Source organism: Citrus sinensis, chromosome 1, assembly GCF_022201045.2.
Source record: "Citrus sinensis cultivar Valencia sweet orange chromosome 1, DVS_A1.0, whole genome shotgun sequence".
Classification (NCBI taxonomy): domain Eukaryota; kingdom Viridiplantae; phylum Streptophyta; class Magnoliopsida; order Sapindales; family Rutaceae; genus Citrus; species Citrus sinensis.
Window position 1 is genome coordinate 7335601 of NC_068556.1, and position 7325 is coordinate 7342925.

Genomic DNA, 7325 nt, shown 5'->3' on the forward strand with positions numbered 1-7325 from the left:
GGTCCATTCTGTTAGAATCCTTGAGACCATGAAAAATTGGGGTGGTTTCTCCGTCCAGGGTTATATGTGTTGGAGTATGGGTTGTAATTTGATGGTTTTCTCATTACACCTATGGCATTGGCTTGATCTAAGTATGAGTCATAACCATGTGGCTCTATTGATTTAGCAGTCGATAACGATACTATTTCTCGAGCGAGACCTTCAACCATCTCCTTGACTTCTTTGATTCCCAAAGTTGACTCGCCAATGTGAACTTCATTCACTCCTTTAATTCTTTTAGTATTCCTGAGTGACCGACACCGTTGTTGGGAATTATCCGCTTGTCGCTGGAAGAATTCCCAAATCTCCAATGCACTTTTTGACATTAGCTCTCATCCACTTGTTGCCATTAGCCATTTTTGCACATTCGGCAATAATCCCTCCAAAAAGTATTGGCATTAGTGCCATTTCTCGTACCCATGATGTGGACACTTCAAGAGTAGCCCATTGAATCGCTCCCATGTTTCGAAAAACTGCTCGTCTTCTCTCTGGGTAAACTCTAAAATTTCCCTGTGAATAGCATTGGTTTTATGCACTGGGAAATATTTATTCAAAAATTTAGTTACCATTTGTTCCCATGATGTAATGCTATTAGCAGACAATGTATTAAGCCATAAACGAGCTCTATCCTTTAAAGAAAATGGGAATAGTCTAAGTTTTACATCATAATCTGAAAAATTCTCATATTTAAATGTTTGACAAATAGCATAAAAATCATTCAAATAATTATATGACCTCTCATGTGGTTGCAAATCCATTTTATTTTTAACTTGTTTGTGTGTGCGAAGTGTTTTCTCAAGTTCAAGGTCTATGGGTTCAAGATTAGGTAATAATGACCTTCGACCATGCATGCAAAACAAATAAAATAAAAATAAAGATGGGAACAAAACAAAAAAAAATAAAGAAGAGGAAGAAATTACGATACTAACCTTATTGCGCTATTACAACCTTACTATAAAAACACACTAAAAAAAATACGTGAAATAAATTAACTAAAAATAAATTAATAAGCTAAACAAAAAAAAATTACAAAGAAAATTAAATTACAGAATTTTAAAGAAGAGAAAAAGAAAATAAATTCTTACCTCTAAATATACATTCACTTTTTTTTAAATAAGAAAAAAATACAAGAAAACAAATAAAAGAAATTATTCACAAAAATTAATTTTACGAATTAAAATAACTTACCTCCTCGACAATGGCGCAAAACATTTGTTGTGTAAATTTTATTAAACTCGCAAGTACACGAATCTATTGTAGAATAGATTAATGGTGACGAGTGTCGATCCCATGAGGAGGTTGATTTTAATTATATGTAGAATTAGTTTTGTAAACGGGTAGTTGGATTTGTGGTGAAAGTGACTTTAGATTATCTTAAAATTGGATTTTAAATGGCGAGAATAAATTGAATAGAAATTTATTGAAATGACGTACTTGTGTGTATCTGGATCCATATCAACATGCACCATAGGCTAAATATTCCTTATTAATACCAATTAAATCATGAGGGGGGAATCCACACCTCATGAACCACACTCTAATCAATATGGTACTAAAGGCTTATCATGCCAAATAATAATAACCTTGTACTAGGGGGCCGGTGAAACCAGGGTGGTATCTAGACAAGCTTATTATTATTTGTCGACAAGAAGTCAAAACATCCACAAAAACTAGAGGGGAAGAGAAAATAAATTTACCAAATAAAGCCCATGACACATATTGAGACTTCACCTTCAACTCAAGTTTAAAAGAAAATTAGCTACTTATAATTGAACTAAGGGTAAAATGAGAATTTATTAAAATACGTAGAAAATACAAGATGAAGAAGGAATTACAGAAAATGGATCCAAAAAATAGATTCAGAGCTATCAAATTAGAGGGGGAGGCCCTATTTTTATAGATACATTGAGTAAATGTGGCCATCGGATTAAAAATAGTTTGGACGCTCAGGATTGCGCCACGTCATCAGTCAACAGTACGCGGTTTGACCACACGGGTGAACAGTAACACGGTTTGATCCGAGTTGAACAGTGACGCAGTTTGGTTGAAAATAATCCTGTATAATGCATGTACCGTACGTAAGATTTTTGGTCCACTGATATGCTGCCACGTCATCGATCAACAGTGCATAAGAATTTTAGTCTAACAGGATCGTGACACCTCATCAGTCAATGCCACATCATCGGTCAATGACACGTCATCGATCCGTCTATGTAAACAGTGTCGTGAACAGTAACGTAGACAATACCGTACATGTGAATAGTATCGTACATGTAAATAGTATCATTTTTCCTTTTATGCTCCTCCTAAGGTTTTTTACCGTCCTAAGTTCAAAAGTAATGTTCGTTTTGCCGTCTGATCTCTCGTTCATTGTGAAATGACTATGATGCCCCTAAAATACATAACATACTTAATTATAATACAACACACATAATTAAATGATAAAAAGTTTAAATACATAAAAGTAAGGGTGTTAGTAAAACTTGAAGTGTAAAATGATAATTTTCTCCTTTATAAATATATATTTTTTAACACTCACCAGTTACCGTGTCTATCGCCGGGTTGGATATCGTCGTGAGTCGTTGGAAAATCGCCTTGAACCGACCAGATCTGGAGCCAAAATCGCCATTGCAGCAGTCGAGATCCACGCCCAAAAAAACTCCAGATGAACGCCGGCCGAGAGAGAAAGAGAAAGAAGAAAGAAAGAAAGAAAGAAGAAGAAAGAAAAGAGAAGAGAGAAAACACGGGAAGAAGAAGGAAAAAAAAAAGGGAAGTGAATAGATAGAATAAGCCTAGGGAAGACGATCAGGTTAAAAAAAAAGACAAAAACGGAGAAGCTGCAGCCACCAAACCAAAACGATGCAAGGGAAGAGCTGTAGCCACCGAACCGACACCGGCTGCCATAGCTGCAGCCACCAAACTAACGCCACAAATCGCCAAGAAGAACGCCAGCCGAAACGAAAAAGAGAGAAGAAAAGGAAAAAGAAGAGAGAGAAAGCAAGGATAAAATGAAGACACAAGGGAGGGGGGTTACCGTGTTTACTGCCGGGTTGGATCTCGTCGTGAGTCGCTGGAAAATCGCCTTGAACTAACCAGATCTAGACCCAAAATCACCACTGCAACAGTTGAGATCCACACCGGAAAACGCACCAGATAAACGCCGGCTGAGAGAGCAAGAGAAAGAAGAAAGAAAGAAATAAGAAAGAAAAAGAAGAAGAAAAAAAAAGAAAAGAGAGAAAACACGGGAAGAAGAAGGAAAAAAAAGCGAAGTGAATAGATAGAATAAGCCAAGGGAAGACGACCAGACCTAAAAAAAAAAGATAAAAACGGAGAAGCTGCAACTACCAAACCAAACCAACGCGGGGGAAGAGCTACAGCCACCGACCGACGCCGGCTGCAATGGCTGCAGCCACCAAACCAACGTCGTAAATCGCCAAGAAGTACGTCGGCCGAAACGAAAAAGAAAGAGGAAAAAGAGAGAAGAAAATGAAAAAGAAGAGAGAGAAAGTAAAGATAAAATGAAGACACAAGGGAGGGGAGTTATCGTGTCTACTGTCGGGTTGGATCTCGCAGTGAGTCGCTGAAAAATTCGCTTGAACCGACCAGATCTGGAGCTAAAACTGCCACTGCAGCAACCGAGATCCATGCCGAAAAACCCAACAGATGAACGCCGGTCGAGAGAGAAAGTGAAAGAAGAAATAAAGAAAGAAAAAAGAAAAAGAAAAAGAAAGAAAGAAAAAAGAAAAAAAAGAAAGAAAGAAGAAGAAAAAAGAAAAGAGAAGAGAGAAAACACGGGAAGAAGAAGGAAATAACCAAAAAAAAGTGAATAGATAGAATAAGCCTAGGGAAGACGATTAGGCTAAAAAAAAGAGAAAAATGAAAAAGCTACAGCCACCAAACCAACCGACGCAGGGGGTAGAGCTGCAGCCACTGAATTGACGCTGGCTACTATGGCTGCAGCAACTAAACCAACGCCGCAAATTGCCAAGAAGAACGCCGACCGAAACGAAAAAGAAAAAAGAAAAAGAGAGAAGAAAAGGAAAAAGAATAGAGAGAAAGTAAGGATAAAATGAAGACAGGAGGGGGGGTTACCGTGTCTACCGCTGGGTTGGATCTGCCGTGAGTCGCCGGAAAACCGGCTTGAATCGACCAGATCTGGAGCTAAAACCGTCATTGCAACAGCTGAGATCCACGCTGGAAAATGAACCAGATGAACGCCGGCCGAGAGAGAAAGAAAAAGAAGAAAGAAAGAAGAAGAAAGAAAATAGAGGAGAGAAAACACAGGAAGAAGAAGGAAATAAAAAAAAAAGAAGTGAATAGATAGAATAAGCTTAGGGAAGACGACCAGGCTAAAAAAAAAAAAGAAAAATGGAGAAGCTGCAGCCACCAAACCAAAACGACGCCAGGGGAAGAGCTGCAGCCACCGAACCGACACTGGCTGCAGCCATCAAACCAACGTAGTAAATTGCCAAGAAGCACACCAGCCGAAACGAAAAAGAGAGAAGAAAAAGAAAACGAAAAGAGAGAAAGTAAGGTTAAAATAAAGACACAAGGGACGGGAGTTACCGTGTCTACTGTCGGGTTGAATCTCACCGTGAATCGCCGAAAAATCAGCTTGAACTGACCAGATTTGGAGCAAAAATCGCCACTGCAGTAATCGAGATCCATTCCGAAAAACGCACCAAATGAATGCCGGCCGAGAGAGAAAGAGAAATAAGAAAGAAAGAAAGAAAAGAGAAGAGAGAAAACACGGGAAGAAGAAGAAAATAACAAAAAAAAGGAAGTAAATAGATAAAATAAGCCTAGGGAAGACGACCAGGCTAAAAAAAAAAAAACGGAGAAGCTGCAGCCACCAAACCAACCGACGTAGGGGGAAGAGCTGCAGTCACCGAGCCGACGCCGGCTGCAATGGCTGCAGCAACCAAACCAACGCCAGAAATCGCCAAGAAGAACGCAGGCCGAAAAGAAAAAGAGAGAAGAAAAGGAAAAAAAAAGAGAGAAAGTATGGATAAAATGAAGACAGAAGGGGGGTTACCGTGTCTATCGCTGTGTTGGATCTCGCCGTGAGTCGCCGAAAAATCGGCCTGAACTAACCAGATCTAGAGCCAAAACCGCCACTGCAACAGCTGAGATCCACACCGAAAAATGCACTAGATGAACGCCGGCCGAGAGAGAAAGAGAAAGGAGAAAGAATAAAGAAAAAGAAGAAAGAAAGAAGAAGAAAGAAAGAAAAGAGAAGAGAGAAAACACGGGAAGAAGAAGGAAATTAAAAAAAAAGAAGTGAATAGATAGAATAAGCCTAGGGAAGACGACCAGGCTAAAAAAACATAGAGAAAAACGAAGAAGCCGCAGCCACCAAACTAAACCAACGCGGGAGGAAGAGCTGCAGCCACCAAACCAACGCTAGAAATCGCCAAGAAGAACGCCGGCCAAAACGAAAAAGAGAGAAGAAAAAGAGAGAAGAAAATGAAAAAGAACAGAGAAAAAGTAAGGATAAAATGAAGACACAAGGAAGGGGGGATACTGTGTCTACCGTCGGGTTGGATCTCGCTGTGAGTCGCCAGAAAATCACCTTGAACTGACCAGATCTAGAGCCAAAACTGCCACTGCAGCAGCTGAGATCCACGCTGGAAAACGCACCAGATGAACGTTGGCCGAGAGAGAAAGAGAAAGAAGAAAGAAAGAACGAAGAAAGAAAAAGAAGAAGAAGAAAGAAAAGAGAAGAGAGAAAACACTGGAAAAAGAAGGAAATAAAAAAAAGGAAGTGAATAGATAGAATAAACCAAAGGAATATGACCAAGCTAAAAAATAAAACAGAGAAGCTACAGTCTCCAAACCAAACCGACACAGGGGGAAGAGTTGCAGCCACCGAACCTGAGCCGGCTGCCATGGCTGTAGCCATCAAACCAACGCCGGAAATCGCCAAGAAGAACGCCGGCCGAAACGAAAAAGAAAGAAGAAAAAGAGAGAAGAAAAAGAAAAAGAAGAGAGAGAAAGCAAGGATAAAATGAAGACACAAGAAAGAGAAAACACGAGAAGAAGAAGAAATTTTGTACCTGTGAGCAATATTGATACAGTAAGGAGAAAAGATGAAATTTTGAAGGAAGAAGGCCACTGGAGATAATCAACTTTTGGGAGATCGTTTGGGGATTTTCAAAATAAATGAGAGGAGATTGACATTCACGTCAGGAGTTTTTAATTCAACCTGACAAAACACACAGCACAAGAAAGGAGGTCAGGGATGTTTGCATGAGATTGATATTTTTAAAATTCAAACTGCTTGTCAGACGGCTGCCACTTCCCAAGAAAAATGAGAGAGAGACATGAAGACAACTGTTCGTTCCCATCGTTAAAAAAAAAACAGGAAAAGGAAAAGACAAAGAGAAGATTTTTAACTCAGCAGTACACAAAGTTCAGTCAAGGGAAGAAACTAAGCAAGATATCTTCGGTCCAGACGCATTGCCATGTGTCACTCATACAATGAGTTTCTTTTACCTCCAATACTTCTCGCCAAAAAGAAACTAGGGGGATGTTGTTTGAGAAAAAAATAGGAAAGACAGTAAAGTGCCACGTGTCGACAAATGGAATGACTCCAGCACAATCTGAGGTACCCCGCACGATCCGAGGTACCCGGCATGATTTAAGGTACCCCGGAAAAATTGAGGTACCCCGCATAATTAGAGGTAGCCCACACAAATAGAGGTACACCGCACAATTAGAGGTACCCCACACAAATAGAGGTACCCTGCACAATTAGGAGTACCCCACATAAATTGGAGTATCCCACGTAACTCGAGGTACCCGGCAGATCAGATGCAAGAGAATCCTCTGAAAATATCTGCCATGAGAAACCTCTCAATCTCTTAAAAGATATTATTCGATTTTGTCAGAATTAGGAATCAAGAACGTCGTATCAAAAGAGAGGGACAGCCGCCTGCTACCTCTGCCAAAAGTGAAGGACATTGTCCCAAAGACAGTGGTCCTCAGCCGCCTACCCGACAACTATTGCAGAGGTACCCTGGACCACTCTCCAGCGCGTGCCACGTTTCCAAAGGATGAGATACGCCGCGAACATGCACATAACGGCCCAAAAATCATAAAAATGTAAAAGGATGGTGGCCAAAAAGGGTACGCCACGTGGCAACTGAGGTACTCCATATATAAAGGTTCCTAGGTTTCATTCTCTAGGAGATTCTCACTCACCATGAACACTCACACTCTAAAAAAATTAGTTTTCTTGAACCTTAAACCCTAATTTACAGAGGGCTAGCCAGCTCTCTTTGAAA